Below are 19,157 nucleotides of genomic sequence, written 5' to 3'. Positions count from 1 at the left end.
GCGTTGGCTATTTAAAGCAGCTGCCAAATGAAGCACTTCGAAAAGCTTACAGCACCTGGTATTCCCAGGCGGTCTCCCATCCAAGTACTAACCAGGCCCGACCCTGCTTTACTTCCGAGTTCAGATGAGATCGGGCATTTCCAGGGTGGTATGGCCGTAAGCGAAAGCGGCTGTCAAGCGTTGGCTATTTAAAGCAGCTGCCAAATGAAGCACTTCGAAAAGCTTACAGCACCTGGTATTCCCAGGCGGTCTCCCATCCAAGTACTAACCAGGCCCGACCCTGCTTTACTTCCGAGTTCAGATGAGATCGGGCATTTCCAGGGTGGTATGGCCGTAAGCGAAAGAGGCTGTCAAGCGTTGGCTATTTAAAGCAGCTGCCAAATGAAGCACTTCGAAAAGCTTACAGCACCTGGTATTCCCAGGCGGTCTCCCATCCAAGTACTAACCAGGCCCGACCCTGCTTTACTTCCGAGTTCAGATGAGATCGGGCATTTCCAGGGTGGTATGGCCGTAAGCGAAAGAGGCTGTCAAGCGTTGGCTATTTAAAGCAGCTGCCAAATGAAGCACTTCGAAAAGCTTACAGCACCTGGTATTCCCAGGCGGTCTCCCATACAAGTACTAACCAGGCCCAACCCTGCTTTACTTCCGAGTTCAGATGAGATCGGGCATTTCCAGGGTGGTATGGCCGTAGGCGAAAGAGGCTGTCAAGCGTTGGCTATTTAAAGCAGCTGCCAAATGAAGCACTTCGAAAAGCTTACAGCACCTGGTATTCCCAGGCGGTCTCCCATCCAAGTACTAACCAGGCCCGACCCTGCTTTACTTCCGAGTTCAGATGAGATCGGGCATTTCCAGGGTGGTATGGCCGTAAGCGAAAGAGGCTGTCAAGCGTTGGCTATTTAAAGCAGCTGCCAAATGAAGCACTTCGAAAAGCTTACAGCACCTGGTATTCCCAGGCGGTCTCCCATCCAAGTACTAACCAGGCCCGACCCTGCTTTACTTCCGAGTTCAGATGAGATCGGGCATTTCCAGGGTGGTATGGCCGTAAGCGAAAGAGGCTGTCAAGCGTTGGCTATTTAAAGCAGCTGCCAAATGAAGCTCTTCGAAAAGCTTACAGCACCTGGTATTCCCAGGCGGTCTCCCATCCAAGTACTAACCAGGCCCGACCCTGCTTTACTTCCGAGTTCAGATGAGATCGGGCATTTCCAGGGTGGTATGGCCGTAAGCGAAAAAGGCTGTCAAGCGTTGGCTATTTAAAGCAGCTTCCAAATGAAGCACTTCGAAAAGCTTACAGCACCTGGTATTCCCAGGCGGTCTCCCATCCAAGTACTAACCAGGCCCGACCCTGCTTTACTTCCGAGTTCAGATGAGATCGGGCATTTCCAGGGTGGTATGGCCGTAGGCGAAAGAGGCTGTCAAGCGTTGGCTATTTAAAGCAGCTGCCAAATGAAGCACTTCGAAAAGCTTACAGCACCTGGTATTCCCAGGCGGTCTCCCATCCAAGTACTAACCAGGCCCGACCCTGCTTTACTTCCGAGTTCAGATGAGATCGGGCATTTCCAGGGTGGTATGGCCGTAGGCGAAAGAGGCTGTCAAGCGTTGGCTATTTAAAGCAGCTGCCAAATGAAGCACTTCGAAAAGCTTACAGCACCTGGTATTCCCAGGCGGTCTCCCATCCAAGTACTAACCAGGCCCGACCCTGCTTTACTTCCGAGTTCAGATGAGATCGGGCATTTCCAGGGTGGTATGGCCGTAAGCGAAAGAGGCTGTCAAGCGTTGGCTATTTAAAGCAGCTGCCAAATGAAGCACTTCGAAAAGCTTACAGCACCTGGTATTCCCAGGCGGTCTCCCATCCAAGTACTAACCAGGCCCGACCCTGCTTTACTTCCGAGTTCAGATGAGATCGGGCATTTCCAGGGTGGTATGGCCGTAAGCGAAAGAGGCTGTCAAGCGTTGGCTATTTAAAGCAGCTGCCAAATGAAGCCCTTCGAAAAGCTTACAGCACCTGGTATTCCCAGGCGGTCTCCCATCCAAGTACTAACCAGGCCCGACCCTGCTTTACTTCCGAGTTCAGATGAGATCGGGCATTTCCAGGGTGGTATGGCCGTAGGCGAAAGAGGCTGTCAAGCGTTGGCTATTTAAAGCAGCTGCCAAATGAAGCACTTCGAAAAGCTTACAGCACCTGGTATTCCCAGGCGGTCTCCCATCCAAGTACTAACCAGGCCCGACCCTGCTTTACTTCCGAGTTCAGATGAGATCGGGCATTTCCAGGGTGGTATGGCCGTAAGCGAAAGAGGCTGTCAAGCGTTGGCTATTTAAAGCAGCTGCCAAATGAAGCACTTCGAAAAGCTTACAGCACCTGGTATTCTCAGGCGGTCTCCCATCCAAGTACTAACCAGGCCCGACCCTGCTTTACTTCCGAGTTCAGATGAGATCGGGCATTTCCAGGGTGGTATGGCCGTAAGCGAAAGAGGCTGTCAAGCGTTGGCTATTTAAAGCAGCTGCCAAATGAAGCACTTCGAAAAGCTTACAGCACCTGGTATTCCCAGGCGGTCCCAAGCTTACAGCACCTGGTATTCCCAGGCGGTCTCCCATCCAAGTACTAACCAGGCCCGACCCTGCTTTACTTCCGAGTTCAGATGAGATCGGGCATTTCCAGGGTGGTATGGCCGTAAGCGAAAGAGGCTGTCAAGCGTTGGCTATTTAAAGCAGCTGCCAAATGAAGCACTTCGAAAAGCTTACAGCACCTGATATTCCCAGGCGGTCTCCCATCCAAGTACTAACCAGACCCAACCCTGCTTTACTTCCGAGTTCAGATGAGATCGGGCATTTCCAGGGTGGTATGGCCGTAAGCGAAAGAGGCTGTCAAGCCTATTTAAAGCAGCTGCCAAATGAAGCACTTCGAAAAGCTTACAGCACCTGGTATTCCCAGGCGGTCTCCCATCCAAGTACTAACCAGGCCCGACCCTGCTTTACTTCCGAGTTCAGATGAGATCGGGCATTTCCAGGGTGGTATGGCCGTAAGCGAAAGAGGCTGTCAAGCGTTGGCTATTTAAAGCAGCTGCCAAATGAAGCACTTCGAAAAGCTTACAGCACCTGGTATTCCCAGGCGGTCTCCCATCCAAGTACTAACCAGGCCCGACCCTGCTTTACTTCCGAGTTCAGATGAGATCGGGCATTTCCAGGGTGGTATGGCCGTAGACGAAAGAGGCTGTCAAGCGTTGGCTATTTAAAGCAGCTGCCAAATGAAGCACTTCGAAAAGCTTACAGCACCTGGTATTCCCAGGCGGTCTCCCATCCAAGTACTAACCAGGCCCGACCCTGCTTTACTTCCGAGTTCAGATGAGATCGGGCATTTCCATTTTTTTTTTTTTTTTTTTTTTATTATACTTTTCAAAATTCATACAATTCTCTTATTTATACATATTTCACTTCAGACAAAACATTAAAAAGGTCCTTATTACATCATATCTTCACAATAACACATATTAAATATAAAATGTTGCAAGTAGAACTCCTTAAAGGGTATAATCACATTTTTAAAAAGGCATTTTCATTCCTGTGTCATTTAAAATCTTTGAAACTTCTTGAGTAAAAACATCATAAAAAGCCTCCTGCATGTCCTCCAACTTAAAATAATAAAACAGACATTCAACATATTTCTCCACCTTCCTCTTAAATACATTCCACGCATCTAATACAGCTTTTTCCTTTTTTGCAGCAACTCTTCTCTCCCATATTGCACTTTTCATTAACATCACAAGTAAATTTATGAGCTTTTCATTATTACATTCTTTGTTCACTCCCAACATCAACACCTTTTCCCACTCAAGTTCGTCATCTCTTTCTCCTTTCAAAGTTAAAATAATGCTTTTGCATTTCTCATTAAAATCTTTCAACTCATTACAATATAAAAACAGGTGTAAGAATCCTTCATCTGCATCTTGACATACTTTACATGTGACACTTTCCTCCATCCCTATTTTGTTTAAAATTATATCTGTAAAAACTGCTTTATTTCTGATCAAATATTCCAAATTCTCCACTTTTGACTGTACTAATTTGCCCTTTATATTAGCCCATATGTTGTCTTCATTTACATCTTTAAACATCCGTATCCAGTACTCATTTGCACGCGGTTTCTTAAAAACCCCATCTCTAAAAAACCCATAAATCATTTTCACAGTACTATCTTTCAAGTTCCAATATTTCTCTCCAAATCTTACAATCATATCTTTACTATGTTTATTTTCTTCCATATTTTCTATTCTTGTTAACCATTCTGCAGGTATGGCATTTTTGATTATGTCGTATTCCTTTATTAAGTTTTGTCTGTTAAAATCCTCCTTCGCTTCATCCATTACGTCAATAACATACTGTACCGGTAAAAATCCTTCCTTAAATTCATATAAAACATCCCTTACTCTTGTTATTCCCACCTCCCACCATTTCCTAAAAAACACCACTTTCTCTTGATTAAGAATGCCACTGTTTAAGAATAAAGGCTGATTTAAAATGTTCTCGCGTCCTTGTATGTTAAAATGTACACAAGTTAAAAATTTCCCCCATGCTCCAATCAATTCTTTATAAAAATCTGGTAGACCCTCTGTCATGAATTTTTTCATCCTCATGTATAAAATATTATCTCCCAAATTAAAATTGCCACTTTTACTTAAAAAATATTCCATTGTTCTTTTCCATGCTGCCTTATTGTCTTCATCCAAATATTTCCTTACCATTTTTACTCTTAAACTGTTTTTTCTTTGCTCCACGTCTATTAAACCTAGACCCCCTTTGCCTACTTCTCCAATTAACGTTGCATATGCTATTCTTGGAGGTTTCCCTTCCCATAAAAAATCTAAAAAACATTGTTTCAGCCTTTTTTCCATCCACAGTGGCATTGATGACACATATAAAATATTCCATAATTTAGAAACCATTAAAACATTCAAAATTAAAACCCTCCCCTTTAAAGTTAAAGACATTAATTTCCAAAACCTCAGCCTCCGTTCAATCCCTCCTAAAATTTCCTCCCACATGGTTACTTCTGCTTTCTTTTCATCCCTCCCAATTACAATGCCTAAAATTTTTATTTCATCCATTTCCTTAAAAGTAAAATGTCCAGATAAAGCCTCAGTTCTCCCAAATCTCAAATACCCTGTTTTATCTTCATTTATTTTAGCCCCTGACCCCTTGCAAAAATGCTGTACTGTTTCCATTGCTTTCTTTACACTTGCCAGCTCTTGTAGTATTAATGTGGTATCATCAGCATATTGAAATATTTTATTCACTCCCCCCTCTACCTCTATTCCTTTTATTCTGTCCTCGTGCTTCACAGCTAATCCCAGTGGTTTTGCAACTAAAGCATATAAAAGTGCAGATAACGGACAACCCTGTCTGATTGACCTTCTTATCTTAAAACAGTCTGTTAAAAACCCATTGCATTTTATCCTTGTTACCGCTCCTCTATATAAAATCTGAACCCACTTTATAAAATTTTCCCCAAAACCAAAACTCTTTAACACTCCAAATAAAAAGTCATGCTCCACCCTATCAAAAGCTTTCTCGAAGTCCAGACTAATTAAAAAACCATCTTTTTGCTTATCATTTATATATCTAATTGTGTCTTTAATACTCATAGTTGTATCCGCAATGTCTCGTCCTTTTATACTATATGCTTGGTTTGTTTTTATTATGCTTGGCATCACTTCTTTTAGTCTATTAGCCAAAACTTTGGCTAAAATCTTCAAATCAGTATTAAGCATTGTTATAGGTCTATAGTTTTTTAAATCTACTTTATCCCCCTTTCCTTTGTATATCACCTTCATTAAGCCCATCCCCATTCTTTTATTTATCTCACCATTCTCAAAAATCTCATCATATACTTCCTTTAAAATACTAGATAAAATATATTTAAAAACAATATAAAATTCACTTCCCAACCCATCTATTCCTGGACTTTTCTTTTTGTTTAATCCACTAATTGCTCTTTTTATTTCTTCTTCTCTTATCTCCTCGTCACATTCTCTTTTTTCCCCTTCTTCTACTCTTGATTTTATTAGATTTAGTAATTCCCCTTTTTCTTTTTCTTTTATTCCCTCTGTGCAAAACAATTTCTCATAATATGATCTTATTTCTTCCAAAATCTCCTCATGTTGTTCTACTACGTTCCCATTTTTGCTCCTTATTTCTCTAATCATTTCTGACTTCCCTCTTCTCTTCTCTAGATCAAAGAAAAATTTAGTGCACTTTTCCCCCTCTACTGTAAATTTTGCTTTACTTCTTAATCTTGCACCTTCAAATTTCTCCTCCTCCATTTCATTTAATCTTCCTTGCAGTTCTTTAATCTTTTGTATATTTTTTCCATTCTCATTTTTCAATTCGTTTTCTAGTTTTTCTTTCAGCTCCTTTTCCTTATATTTTTTACAATTTTGTAATTGTCTACAATATTTTATCGTAAACTTTTTAACTAAATACTTCACATTCTCCCACCACATTCTTTTGTCCTCATTATAGATTTCATTCCCTTTTTCCTTTTGAATAATTTCCTTTACACTTAAAACATAGTCTTCATTCTTTAAAACCGCTGTGTTTAAAACCCATACCCCTGGCCCTCTTTTCACATTACTCCAGTCTAGCTTCATAAAAAGTGGCTTATGGTCACTCAGACTTGTTTCTTCATATTTAATCTTGTTTATAAACCCTTCAACATTTCTTGTGCATAAGATAAAATCTATTCTTGTTTGACAACAAAAATTCCCCACTATCTGTCTTCTTGAGTACTCTTTTGTCTGTTCATTCCTTTCTCTCCACACATCAATTAAATTCATTTCCTCCATCAATATTTTTAGTTCTTTTCTTCCCTTATCCGTTTTAAAAACCATTCCCTCAGCCATTTCTAATTTACTAAAAACAGTGTTAAAATCACCCATGATAATAACTCTTTCGTGTTTCTTTAAATAATCTCTAAGTACATTAAAATACTCTTTCTTTTTGTTCTCCTCTGTTGGGGCGTGAACATTCACCATAATTACTTTTTTCTTTTCATACTCCATTTCACATATCATACACTTCCCCTCTTTGTCATTATAGATTGTTTTACATAAAACCCCACTGTTTTCTTTTAATAAAATTGCAACTCCTCTCCCTAGCCTCCCATCCCCATTATTGTATAACATTTCCCCACTCCACCTTTTTCTTATTTCGTTCATACATTCTTCCCTCCAGTTTGTCTCTTGTAGTAAAATCACATCTTCTCGTTTACACATTTCTTTCACTTTTTCAAATTTCCTGATGTCTAAAAGCCCTCTTGCATTAAAAGACACAATTCCTAAAACCATAAAAAATATAAAAACATTCATAAAAGACATAAAAACATTCATAAAAAACATCTTCTCAGTCCATGTCTTCCAAGCCCTTTAGCAACTCATACTTATTTGCGCATTCAATTTCTTCATCTTTTAGCAGTTTTTTTCTTGCAGTCTCTAAATTAGGTTTTATCTTTAACGATCTTCTTCTTTTTGCTGATTTCCCCTGTGTCTCTTTGTTTCCATCCTTTTGTAAATGTCCCTCTAAATCGGCTTGCTTGTCAATACTTTGGCCTTTTGTCTCCTCTGTGTCCAATGCCTTTTGAAAACTGTCTGTCATGTCCATTTGTGTCCAAAATGTGTCTTCCTGTTGTCCTTGATTTAAGTCTTTATTATTCGAATCGCTCAATTCTGCTGCTTCCAAAACACTCTTTAAACTGTCAGTCATATCCATTTGTGTCCATGTTGTCCCTTCCTGTTCCGTGACTCTGTCTATTCCATTAGTCTCATTCTCTTGTAGTTTTTCACTTTCAGATTCTGTTCTTTTTTCTTGTGTTGTTGTTTTGTCCTCTGACTGGATATTGTCTCCTTCATACATCTGCCTGCCTACCTGCTGCTCTACCTCCTCCTCCTCTTCCCCCATCCAACATTCACATTTATTTAAAACCTTATTACAATCCGGGCACTTCACAGCAGTGCAAAACTTTGCAAAGTGCCCCCTTTCCTCGCACTTATAGCACCTAAAATCAGGACAGTCTTTTACCACATGATCTGGGCTCATGCACAGCCTGCACGTTTTCACCTGATGACTGTGCATCACCCTGAAGTATTGTGGACCTTCTGCTGTCTCTATTCTTGTGCTGTACGGGAGGGACGCCACTTCTTTGGGGAATCTGGTTTTCACAAACCTCGTCCCATCTTCAATATTTGTGCCCGGATAAAACCTTCTTTTAATTTTTGAAATGGGACAAACTCCCCAATGATCAAATTTGTCTAAAATATCTTTATCAGCAACATAGACAGGCAGATGCATGAAGGAGACAACATAATCACGGTTTTGTAGCCTCTTAACTGCACAGTTTATCCCTTTAATAGTCAATTCGTCCGTTAACTCATCAGCATCTTCCTCTCTTTCAAGTGTTACTTCATATTCCTTGTTGTGTTTTGGTCTTACAGCCAAAATCTTTCCATCCCCAATCCTCTCCGTCACTGCTTTAATTACATCCATTGCTCTCACCTCTGTTGCTTGTCCTATTTCCACTGTTACAGTTGCTTCTTTTAGATAAATCCTTTTCCTTGCTTCCTTCTCCGATTGGTTTGGTTCTCGTTGTCGTCTGTCCAGTCCATTGTCATTTGCCTTCTCAACTCCGTCCGCCATTGCCAGGTCTGTCACCGTAGATCCGTCCATTGCAAAAAAAAACTAAATAAAAAACACTCCTCCCGAACAGCTCACGCTGCTGGGAGGACAAACTAAACAAACAAACAAAAAAAAAGTTTAACCAAAATGTATTTAAGACAAAAACAAAAATAAACAAAGAAAATCTGGTGAGCCTCTCTCACCAACTGCAGCCAAACACTTCCTGGAATGTACCACTATCACACATGCACAGGGTGGTATGGCCGTAAGCAAGAGAGTCTGTCAAGAGTTGCCTATTTAAAACAAGCGCAGCACCAGGGACCGAGCGCAGCTCAGTTGGCATCGACACAGCACCGACAGAAACAATGCCCTTGAAGGCGAGAAAAAATAATGGCAGCGAAGCTGTGACACGGGGAAGTCTATCAGCTGCCAAATGAAGGACTTCGAAAAGCTTACAGCACCTGGTATTCCCAGGCGGTCTCCCATCCAAGTGTAACAGGTGTACTATATTTATTTATTATTGGACCAGACAATAAAACCAGAAGTTTACAAGGTAAGTACAAGGAGGTGGGGGTGAAACTGAGCAATAACCAAAGACAAACTGAATTTTTTAAATACAAAAATAATTTTACTTTAGATTGTAAGAATTTTTTCATTTTTGTATTTGTCTTAGTAAACAATACTTACATCAGTAACATAACTATTTATACACAACCCCAGGGTGCACCCACTTTACAATTATTTTAAATCAAACACAAATCACAATAAATGAATTCAAGTTAAAACAAAAGAAACCATAAATTAACACAAATAAATCAGTGTCGTTGTTCACTCTAAAATTGGTGAAATCAGTTCAATTCAGATAAAGTTCTGTTTTTTCCCCGTCAAGAAAATCAGTCCTTAGAGCTGCATTAAAAAATCGCAGTCCAATAAAGGAATTAACTTTTTGGCAAATTCTTACTTTATCCGGTGAAATGAGGATAAATTGAAATATGTGTACTTCACAATTTTCCAGGTCGACGTAGGAGGCTCGCCATCAATACAAGGAATCCAGTGAAACTGGGAAAATGTCCTCAGAAAAAAACCTGGCCTGATCACAGACCAGAATATATAAATAAGTTTAATATGTTCAAAATAATTTCAAAAACATACAAATTATACAACACGTAGAACAAATAAAACACATATACACACATGTATACCATAAAATGAGCTAATATAATGGAATACCTGTCAAATTCGCGATGTCTATATCACTCTATGGTCTTCTCACACACACGCGATTGCAAAATGGCGTCAGCGCACAGTAAACGCAATGCAACATGCAGTCTGACTTCAACACACTCTTAAATACACTAACACTTTTGCAGGTACAACTTGATTTAGTACAACTACAATCACTTTTAAACTGTTTGGGAATCTTAACATACTGTATTTTAATCTTTTTGTTCAAGTTTGCTCCTCTATTATTCTGCCAACCGGTCTCGTCTCTGCTCTCTCTCTGTGGCAAGCTGGAAGGGGCGGAGCTAACAACCCGCTCTTACGATTGGTTGTTACTTTACCTCAAACTACATTTGTATACATGAATTTTATTTTGTTTATCATATTTATAAAGACTTGTAGATATAATAATAATATGATTATACTTTAACTATTTCACTAGGGTTACATATGTTTCTGCAACTATTGTCGGTAAGATGACTTTCAGTTTTGCCATATGAATGACAGAGCATAAGAACGACAAGAATGGGATTTGATGGACTCGGCCACCTCGTTATGTATGTACTCACTTTCCGGATATGGGCTGGACTATAGGATTTCTGTATGTATTTGCTGCTATTTTTGGTAAAGATGATTTTAAATATTGCAACAACATCCTTCAAAACGACAAGAGCGTGCGAGTAAAACACCTTCCACGGAAGCACCGGCCTCTTTCAAATGCCAAAGCATTTGAACAACAAGGATGGGATTTGATGGACTCTTCCACCTCGTCATGTATGTACTCACTTTCATGATGGGGGCTGGACTATGGCATATGTTTGTATTTGCAGCTATTTCCGATAAAGTTGACATAAAATTTAGCAACAACATCCTTCAAAACGCTAAAAGAGTGAGAGAATTTCTACAGAAACACCATGATCTCTCAAATGCCAGAACATATGAGCGACGAGGATGGGATTTGAACCCACGCGCGCAGAGCACAATGGATTAGCAGTCCATCGCCTTAACCACTCGGCCACCTCGTCACATACTATCCTTCTTCTATGGGGGAGGCCCTACTGTGGCACATATTTGTATATGTTTGTTTCTGCAACTATTTTCGGTAAGATGACTTTCAATTTTGCCGTATGAACGACAGAGCAAATGAACGTAAAAATGGGATTCGATGGACTCGGCCACCCCGTCATATTTGTACTCACTTTCCTGTTGGGGGCTGGACTACGGCATTTCTGTATATATTGGCTGCTATTTTCGGTAAAGATGACGTTAAATTTTGCAACAACATCCTTCAAAACGATAAGAGCGTGCGAGTAAAACACCTTCCACAGAAGCACCGGCCTCTTTCAAACGCCAGAGCTTTTGAACGACAAGGATGGGATTCGATGGACTCTTCCACCTCGTCATGTATGTACTCACTTTCATGATGGGGGCTGGACTATGGCATATATGTTTGTATTTTCAGCTATTTTCGATAAAGATGACATCAAATTTTGCAACAACATCCTTTAAAAAGCTAAAATAATGAGATTAAACGAAATTCTACAGAAACACCATGATCTCTCGAATGCTGAATCAAATGAGCGACGAGGATGGGTTTCAAACCCACTCATGCAGTGCATAATGGACTAGCAGTCCATCATGTTAACCACACGGCCAACACGTCATGTATTTTCCTTTTTCTCTAGTGGAGGCTGGACTTTGGCACATATGTGTATATGTATGTTTCAGCAACTATTTTCGGTAAGATGACTTTCAGTTTTGCCGTATGAACGAAAGATCAAATGAACGACAAAAATGGGATTCGATGGACTCGGCCACCCCGTCATGTATGTTCCCCCTTTCCTGTTGGGGGCTGGACTATAGCATTTCTGTATGTATTTGCTGCTATTTTCGGTAAAGATGACGTTAAATTTTGCAACAACATCCTTCAAAACGATAAGAGCGTGCGAGTAAAACACATTCCACGGAAGCACCGGCCTCTTTCAAACGCCAGAGCATTTGAACGACAAGGATGGGATTCGATGGACTCTTTCACCTCGTCATGTATGTACTCACTTTCATGATGGGGGCTGGACTATGGCATATGTTTGTAATTGCAGCTATTTTCGATAAAGTTGACATAAAATTTTGCAACAACATCCTTCAAAACGATCAGAGCGTGCGAGTAAAACACCTTCCACGGAAGCACCGGCCTCTTTCAAACGCCAGAGCATTTGAACGACAAGGATGTGATTCGATGGACTTTTCCACCTCATCATGTATGTACTCACTTTCATGATGGGGGCTGGACTATGGCATTTGTTTGTATTTGCAGTTATTTTCGATAAGGTTGACATTAAATTTTGCAACAACATCCTTTAAAAGGATAAAAGAGTGAGAGAACTTCTACACAAACATCATATTCTCTCAAATGCCAGAACATATGAGCGAAGAGGATGAGATTCGAATCCACGCGTGCAGAGCACAATGGATTAGCAGTCCATCGCCTTAATCACTCGGCCACCTCGTCACGTCCTTTCCTTCTTCTCTGGTGGAGGCTGGACTGTGGCACATATTTGTTAATGTATGTTTCTGCAACTATTTTCGGTAAGATGACTTTCAGTTTTGCCGTATGAACGACAGAGCAAATGAACGACAAAAATGGGATTCGATGGACTCTGCCACCCCGTCATGTATGTACTCACTTGCCTGTTGGGGGCTGGACTACGGCATTTCAGTATGTATTTGCTGCTATTTTCGGTAAAGATGACGTTAAAATTTGCAACAACATCCTTCAAAACGATAAGAGCGTGCGAGTAAAACACATTCCACGGAAGCACCGGCCTCTTTCAAACGCCAGAGCATTTGAACGACAAGGATGGGATTCGATGGACTCTTCCACCTCGTCATGTATGTACTCACTTTCATGATGGGGGCTGGACTATGGCATATGTTTGTAATTGCAGCTATTTTCGATAAAGTTGACATAAAATTTTGCAACAACATCCTTCAAATGCTAAAAGAGTGAGAGAACTTCTACAGAAACACCATGATCTCTCAAATACCAGAACATATGAGCGACGAGGATGGGATTCGAACCCACGCGTGCAGAGCACAATGGATAAGCAGTGCATCACCTTATCCACTCGGCAACCTTGTAACATACTATCCTTCTTCTATGGGGGAGGCCGGGCTGTGGCACATATTTGTATATGTATGTTTCTGCAACTATTTTCGGTAAGATGACTTTCAATTTTGCCGTATGAACGACAGAGCAAATGAACGTAAAAATGGGATTCTATGGACTCGGCCACCCCGTCATATATGTACTCACTTTCCTGTTGGGGGCTGGACTACGGCATTTCTGTATATTTGGCTGCTATTTTCGGTAAAGATGACGTTAAATTTTCAACAACATCCTTCAAAACGATAAGAGCGTGCGAGTAAAACACCTTCCACAGAAGCACAGGCCTCTTTCAAACGCCAGAGCATTTGAACGACAAGGATGGGATTCGATGAACTTTTCCACCTCATCTTGTATGTACTCACTTTCATGATGGGGGCTGGACTATGGCATATATGTTTGTATTTTCAGCTATTTTCGATAAAGATGACATCAAATTTTGCAACAACATCCTTTAAAACGCTAAAATAATGAGAATAAACGAAATACTACAGAAACACCATGATCTCTCGAATGCAGAATAAAATGAGCGATGAGGATGGGTTTCAAACCCACTCATGCAGTGCATAATGGACTAGCAGTCCATCGCGTTAACCACACGGCCAACACGTCATGTTTTTTTCCTTTTTCTCTAGTGGAGGCTGGACTTTGGCACATAATTGTATATGTATGTTTCAGCAACTATTTTCGGTAAGATGACTTTCAGTTTTGCCGTATGAACGAAAGATCAAATGAACGACAAAATTGGGATTCGATGGACTCGGCCATCCCGTCATGTATGTACTCACTTTCCTGTTGGGGGCTGGACTATAGCATTTCTGTATGTATTTGCTGCTATTTTCGGTAAAGATGACGTTAAATTTTGCAACAACATCCTTCAAAACGATAAGAGCGTGCGAGTAAAACACCTTCCACGGAAGCACCGGCCTCTTTCAAACGCCAGAGCATTTGAACGACAAGGATGGGATTCGATGGACTCTTCCACCTCGTCATGTATGTACTCACTTTCATGATGGGGGCTGGACTATGGCATATGTTTGTAATTGCAGCTATTTTCGATAAAGTTGACATAAAATTTTGCAACAACATCCTTCAAAACGCTAAAAGAGTGAAAGAACTTCTACAGAAACACCATGATCTCTCAAATACCAGAACGTATGAACGACGAGGATGGGATTCGAACCCACGTGTGCAGAGCACAATGGATTAGCAGTCCATCGCCTTAACCACTCGGCCACCTCATCACGTATTTTTCTTTTTCTCTGGTAGAGGCTGGACTGTGGCACATATGTGTATATGTATGGTTCTGCAACTATTTTCGGTAAGATGACTTTCAACTTTGCCGTATGATCGACAGAGCAAATGAACGACAAAAATGGGATTCGATGGACTCGGCCACCCCTTCATGTATGTACTCACTTTCCTGTTGGGGGCTGGACTACGGCATTTCTGTATATATTGGCTGCTATTTTCGGTAAAGATGACGTTAAATTTTGCAACAACATCCTTCAAAACGATAAGAGCGTGCGAGTAAAACACCTTCCACGGAAGCACCGGCCTCTTTCAAACGCCAGAGCATTCGAACGACAAGGATGGGATTCGATGGACCCTTCCACCTCATCATGTATGTATTCACTTTCATGATGGGGGCTGGAATATGACATTTCTGTATGTATTTGCTGCTATTTTCGGTAAAGATGAAGTTAAATTTTGCAACAACATCCTTCAAAACGATCAGAGCGTGCAAGTAAAACACCTTCCACGGAAGCACCGGCCTCTTTCAAACGCCAGAGCATTTGAACGACAAGGATGGGATTCGATGGACTTTTCCACCTCGTCATGTATGTACTCACTTTCATGATGGGGGCTGGACTATGGCATTTGTTTGTATTTGCAGTTATTTTCGATAAGGTTGACATAAAATTTTGCAACAACATCCTTCAAAACGATAAAAGAGTGAGAGAACTTCTACACAAACATCATGTTCTCTCGAATGCCAGAACATATGAGCGAAGAGGATGGGATTCGAACCCACGCGTGCAGAGCACAATGGATTAGCAGTCCATCGCCTTAATCACTCGGCCACCTCGTCACGTCCTTTCCTTCTTCTCTGGTGGAGGCTGGACTCTGGCATATATTTGTTAATGTATGTTTCTGCAACTATTTTCGGTAAGATGACTTTCAGTTTTGCCGTATGAACGACAGAGCAAATGAACGACAAAAATGGGATTCGATGGACTCTGCCACCCCGTCATGTATGTACTCACTTGCCTGTTGGGGGCTGGACTACGGCATTTCAGAATGTATTTGCTGCTATTTTCGGTAAAGATGACATTAAATTTTGCAACAACATCCTTCAAAACGATAAGAGCGTGCGAGTAAAACACATTCCACGGAAGCACCGGCCTCTTTCAAACGCCAGAGAATTTGAACGACAAGGATGGGATTCGATGGACTCTTCCACCTCGTCATGTATGTACTCACTTTCATGATGGGGGCTGGACTATGGCATATATGTTTGTATTTTCAGCTATTTTCGATAAAGATTACATCAAATTTTGCAACAACATCCTTCAAAACGCTAAGAGTGAGAACTTCTACAGAAAGACCATGATCTCTTGAATGCCATAACATATGAGCAACGAGGATGGGATTCGAACCCACGCGTGCAGAGCACAATGGATTAGCAGTCCATCGCCTTAACCACTCGGCCACCTCGTCATGTATTTTCCATCTTCTCTGGTGGAGGCCGGACTGTGGCACATAATTGTAAATGTATGTTTCTGCAACTATTTCCGGTAAGATGACTTTCAGTTTTGCTGTATGAACGACAGAGCAAATGAACGACAAAAATGGGATTCGATGGACTCGGCCACCCCGTCATGTATGTAGTGAGTCAACGGATCGTTCCAGAACCGAACAAGCCACAGACCATGTTATCCTTAAAAGATTGGTTGGTGCCTAAATGTCTGAGCTTTGATTTCATTTTCAAAGCAATCCACAGGCACCCAGCAAAAGGCAATCCACAGGAAAACTAGCCAGTCAACATCACAGTTGCGTGTTAATTAACTTTACCCCCTTAAAACAATAAGAGGCTCTACAATCAAAAACCCACCAAACCGGTTTTTGAGAAGTACCTTTTGGTTCGCGTGTCCTTTGGCGTCTGCAAGGAATACACATTCTCAGGCAGACACAGAAGCGATCAGAAGTGCTTGCAAAGTTTAATGGACATTTAAGTAAAACAGTTTATTTGAGTAATGTACGTTTGCTTTATGTTTCTGTAGGTTTTTGTGTGTACATGTTCCATGTGTTTAACAAAACTGTTATGGATAGTTAATGAGTAATAGCCCTTAGTGATAAATGAAATCTACAGAATGTTTGTGAAATACTTCATGTTTGGTATCGATTGAAAGCTAGGAACATTTCATATGCATTGGTTTATATGAAGAAACCATACTATGAAAAGTGTCGACGTTATAAGACTTTATTTTAACCACTATGCTATCAAAGCAGCACCCACACCAGGTGTCAACCCGGCCTCCTAGAGGGCAGAATTGGGGTGTGACTCCACCCCGCACCTTATCTGATTGGACAAGCATTGTGTAGACCCAGCATCTACCAAAGCCTATAAAACTTTAAACAAAGGAATTTCATCGTCGTCTTTTGCCGGTCATCTTTGCCAGTCGTCACCGCCGTCGCTGCCCGGACGTCGCTCTTCTCGTGCTGTGGCCGTTACATCGCCTCGCTGGAAGCCTCGTTACATCACGGAGCAGACCGCGACCTTCACTTGCTGCCGGCTCGACCCCCGATCTGCTTGTGCAACCGCTTCAACAACAAGCCATCGGGTCAACACATCCAAACTCTGAAACTCATCATAACTACAGGAACCCAGGAAGGACTTCGAACGCCGCCTTGTCCAACATCCGTATCCCTAGCAACCGACTAAGGAAACCCCTCTTCACCGACAAGGGAATTCCATCACGTCAATGAAGTTGCTACGCTGACCAATCAGCTTCGCCGGTATTTCCCTTTGGACCAGTCAAGGAAACCAAAAATTACATCAGAACGCAAGTAGCACAAACAAGGTTTCTACCCATTACTGAATCTGGTGTGAATTATGTTTAAATAGTAAAGAATAGCAAAATTCTCTGCTTTTACGGTTTCTCTCAGGTTACAATGCTAAGAACTTAGCAAAGGCTAGAAGTTGAATCCACTCAGTCAAAACTCTCCTCAAACTGCTTGTGCGTGTGTGTATGTATGTGCATTTGTTTGTTTTACGTAGATTAGTACTTTGTGTTATAGAGTAGCAATAAACTTTTGTTTCGTTTTAAGATCCGTGTTGGTGTGTTGTGTGCTTTATAAGTTAATGCCTCAGCTTCAGATACTGCTACCTTGCTTAATAAATAATTAGATACTGTTTTTATATTGTTATTGTTGGCCACGTAATAATATAATACAGAATTGCTTTACACTAAACGTTCTATTTGCTGGACAAATACTTAAGTTAAGTGTAAGCTTTAAATAATTCTATGTGAATCATGTTCGAATCTTTGATTCGAATCCCCAAAGTTTAAACATGATTTAAACCAAAGAGCTGATTCTTACATGTATGTACTCACTTGCCTGTTGGGGGCTGGACTATGGCATTTCTGTATGTATTTGCTGCTAATTTCGGTAAAGATGACGTTAAATTTTGCAACAACATCCTTCAAAACGATAAGAGTTGCGAGTAAAACACCTTCCACAGAAGCACCGGCCTCTTTCAAACGCCAGAGCTTTTGAACGACAAGGATGGGATTCGATGGACTCTTTCACCTCGTCATGTATGTACTCACTTTCATGATGGGGGCTGGACTATGGCATATATGTTTGTATTTGCAGCTCTTTTTTTATAAAGATGACATTAAATTTTGCAACAACATCCTTCAAACTGCTAAGAGAGTAATAGTAAAACAACTTCTACAGAAACACCATTCTATCAAATGACAGAACATGTTAGCAACGAGTTTGGGATTCAGACACACGTGTGCAAAGCACAATGGACTAGCAGTCCATCGCCTTAACTACTCTGCCAACTCGTCTCGTATACACCTTTTTCTCTGGTGGAGGCCGGACTGTGGCACATATTTGTAAATGTATGTTTGTGCAACTATTTTCGGTAAGATGACTTTCAGTTTTGCCATTTGAACGACAAGAATGGGATTCGATGGACTCGGCCACCTCGTCATGTATATACTCCCTTTCCTGATGGGGGCTGGACTATAGCATTTCTGTATGTATTTGCAGCTCTTTTCGGTAAAGAGGACATGAATTTTTGCAACAACATTCTTTAAAACGATAAGAGCGTGCGAGTAAAACACCTTTCACAAAAGCACCGGCCTCTTTCAAACGCATTTGAACGACAAGGATGGGATTCAATGGACTTGGCCACTTCGTAATAAAATTTTCCAATAACATCCTTCAAAACGCTAAAAGAGTGAGAGTAAAACAAGTTCCACAGAAGCACCAGTCTCTCTCGAATGCCAGGACATATTAGCGACAAGGATGGGATTTAAAGAGCACAATGGATTAGCAATGCCAGCTGCTGAAGGATTGTCCATCAATATTTCACAAATGTTGAAGATGAGAGCCAATCGGAGCGATTCGGTCCAACATTGTAGCCAATCACGTTGCAGCATCTCAATATTTGCAGCCAATCGCGGACCGTAATTCTCAACATTTTCAACATTTGACCAATCAGAGTCATGGCAATGGTAAAGCTGGGGAAGGAACCGTTCCAAGATTCACCGCTAGGTGTGCAGTCAAACAGGTTAGTCAGATGTCAATCAATTTTCCGAACTAAGCCGAAGGTACACGAAGGAATAACAGGGTCATCTGGAGGCGGGTCAGAGGTCAAAAAAGTTCCTTGACCTTCAGTGATTTTCGACAAACAGCATCATTCGACAGAGCACAGCATCGTTTTGTTTAAAGTTCAGCATTTTTTTTTCTGATAGTGATTTCTTAAAAAAGATAAGAAAATCTACATAATTGCACGTATTAATGTTTTAGTGTGTTGTAATTCAAATTTGGACACTTTAATCTAAAACCGTTTAATTTATAGGAGAAAAAATGT

At 41.1% G+C, this 19,157-nt stretch overlaps 22 non-coding genes across 22 annotated transcripts; all 22 read right to left on the bottom strand.

The window, feature by feature from the left end:
* Positions 1–43: 43 nt before the first annotated feature.
* LOC137493687 (5S ribosomal RNA) lies at positions 44–162 on the bottom strand. The gene has a single exon (XR_011013662.2). It is a non-coding gene; the product is annotated as a 5S ribosomal RNA (ribosomal RNA).
* A 58-nt stretch (positions 163–220) lies between these two features.
* On the bottom strand, positions 221–339 carry LOC137493794 (5S ribosomal RNA). The gene has a single exon (XR_011013769.1). It is a non-coding gene; the product is annotated as a 5S ribosomal RNA (ribosomal RNA).
* A 58-nt stretch (positions 340–397) lies between these two features.
* LOC137493806 (5S ribosomal RNA) lies at positions 398–516 on the bottom strand. The gene has a single exon (XR_011013780.1). It is a non-coding gene; the product is annotated as a 5S ribosomal RNA (ribosomal RNA).
* Positions 517–574: 58 nt separating this feature from the next.
* Positions 575–693, bottom strand: LOC137493818 (5S ribosomal RNA). The gene has a single exon (XR_011013792.2). It is a non-coding gene; the product is annotated as a 5S ribosomal RNA (ribosomal RNA).
* A 58-nt stretch (positions 694–751) lies between these two features.
* Positions 752–870, bottom strand: LOC137493829 (5S ribosomal RNA). The gene has a single exon (XR_011013803.1). It is a non-coding gene; the product is annotated as a 5S ribosomal RNA (ribosomal RNA).
* A 58-nt stretch (positions 871–928) lies between these two features.
* Positions 929–1,047, bottom strand: LOC137493840 (5S ribosomal RNA). Its single transcript, XR_011013814.1, has one exon. It is a non-coding gene; the product is annotated as a 5S ribosomal RNA (ribosomal RNA).
* Positions 1,048–1,105: 58 nt separating this feature from the next.
* Positions 1,106–1,224, bottom strand: LOC137493851 (5S ribosomal RNA). The gene has a single exon (XR_011013826.1). It is a non-coding gene; the product is annotated as a 5S ribosomal RNA (ribosomal RNA).
* A 58-nt stretch (positions 1,225–1,282) lies between these two features.
* On the bottom strand, positions 1,283–1,401 carry LOC137493863 (5S ribosomal RNA). The gene has a single exon (XR_011013838.2). It is a non-coding gene; the product is annotated as a 5S ribosomal RNA (ribosomal RNA).
* Positions 1,402–1,459: 58 nt separating this feature from the next.
* On the bottom strand, positions 1,460–1,578 carry LOC137493875 (5S ribosomal RNA). Its single transcript, XR_011013850.2, has one exon. It is a non-coding gene; the product is annotated as a 5S ribosomal RNA (ribosomal RNA).
* Positions 1,579–1,636: 58 nt separating this feature from the next.
* On the bottom strand, positions 1,637–1,755 carry LOC137493886 (5S ribosomal RNA). The gene has a single exon (XR_011013861.1). It is a non-coding gene; the product is annotated as a 5S ribosomal RNA (ribosomal RNA).
* Positions 1,756–1,813: 58 nt separating this feature from the next.
* On the bottom strand, positions 1,814–1,932 carry LOC137493897 (5S ribosomal RNA). Its single transcript, XR_011013872.1, has one exon. It is a non-coding gene; the product is annotated as a 5S ribosomal RNA (ribosomal RNA).
* Positions 1,933–1,990: 58 nt separating this feature from the next.
* LOC137493908 (5S ribosomal RNA) lies at positions 1,991–2,109 on the bottom strand. The gene has a single exon (XR_011013883.2). It is a non-coding gene; the product is annotated as a 5S ribosomal RNA (ribosomal RNA).
* A 58-nt stretch (positions 2,110–2,167) lies between these two features.
* Positions 2,168–2,286, bottom strand: LOC141382868 (5S ribosomal RNA). The gene has a single exon (XR_012403811.1). It is a non-coding gene; the product is annotated as a 5S ribosomal RNA (ribosomal RNA).
* A 58-nt stretch (positions 2,287–2,344) lies between these two features.
* On the bottom strand, positions 2,345–2,463 carry LOC141383139 (5S ribosomal RNA). Its single transcript, XR_012404113.1, has one exon. It is a non-coding gene; the product is annotated as a 5S ribosomal RNA (ribosomal RNA).
* A 92-nt stretch (positions 2,464–2,555) lies between these two features.
* On the bottom strand, positions 2,556–2,674 carry LOC141382867 (5S ribosomal RNA). Its single transcript, XR_012403810.1, has one exon. It is a non-coding gene; the product is annotated as a 5S ribosomal RNA (ribosomal RNA).
* A 58-nt stretch (positions 2,675–2,732) lies between these two features.
* On the bottom strand, positions 2,733–2,851 carry LOC141383621 (5S ribosomal RNA). Its single transcript, XR_012404646.1, has one exon. It is a non-coding gene; the product is annotated as a 5S ribosomal RNA (ribosomal RNA).
* Positions 2,852–2,904: 53 nt separating this feature from the next.
* LOC137493963 (5S ribosomal RNA) lies at positions 2,905–3,023 on the bottom strand. The gene has a single exon (XR_011013938.1). It is a non-coding gene; the product is annotated as a 5S ribosomal RNA (ribosomal RNA).
* Positions 3,024–3,081: 58 nt separating this feature from the next.
* LOC141383692 (5S ribosomal RNA) lies at positions 3,082–3,200 on the bottom strand. Its single transcript, XR_012404725.1, has one exon. It is a non-coding gene; the product is annotated as a 5S ribosomal RNA (ribosomal RNA).
* A 7,625-nt stretch (positions 3,201–10,825) lies between these two features.
* trnas-gcu (transfer RNA serine (anticodon GCU)) lies at positions 10,826–10,907 on the bottom strand. The gene has a single exon. It is a non-coding gene; the product is annotated as a tRNA-Ser (tRNA).
* Positions 10,908–14,207: 3,300 nt separating this feature from the next.
* trnas-gcu (transfer RNA serine (anticodon GCU)) lies at positions 14,208–14,289 on the bottom strand. Its single transcript has one exon. It is a non-coding gene; the product is annotated as a tRNA-Ser (tRNA).
* Positions 14,290–15,055: 766 nt separating this feature from the next.
* trnas-gcu (transfer RNA serine (anticodon GCU)) lies at positions 15,056–15,137 on the bottom strand. Its single transcript has one exon. It is a non-coding gene; the product is annotated as a tRNA-Ser (tRNA).
* A 547-nt stretch (positions 15,138–15,684) lies between these two features.
* Positions 15,685–15,766, bottom strand: trnas-gcu (transfer RNA serine (anticodon GCU)). Its single transcript has one exon. It is a non-coding gene; the product is annotated as a tRNA-Ser (tRNA).
* Positions 15,767–19,157: the final 3,391 nt, after the last annotated feature.

This window comes from Danio rerio, chromosome 4, assembly GCF_049306965.1.
Source record: "Danio rerio strain Tuebingen ecotype United States chromosome 4, GRCz12tu, whole genome shotgun sequence".
Classification (NCBI taxonomy): Eukaryota; Metazoa; Chordata; class Actinopteri; order Cypriniformes; family Danionidae; genus Danio; species Danio rerio.
The sequence above is the reverse complement of the archived record's forward strand: the minus strand, read 5'-3'. Positions and strand labels throughout refer to the sequence as shown.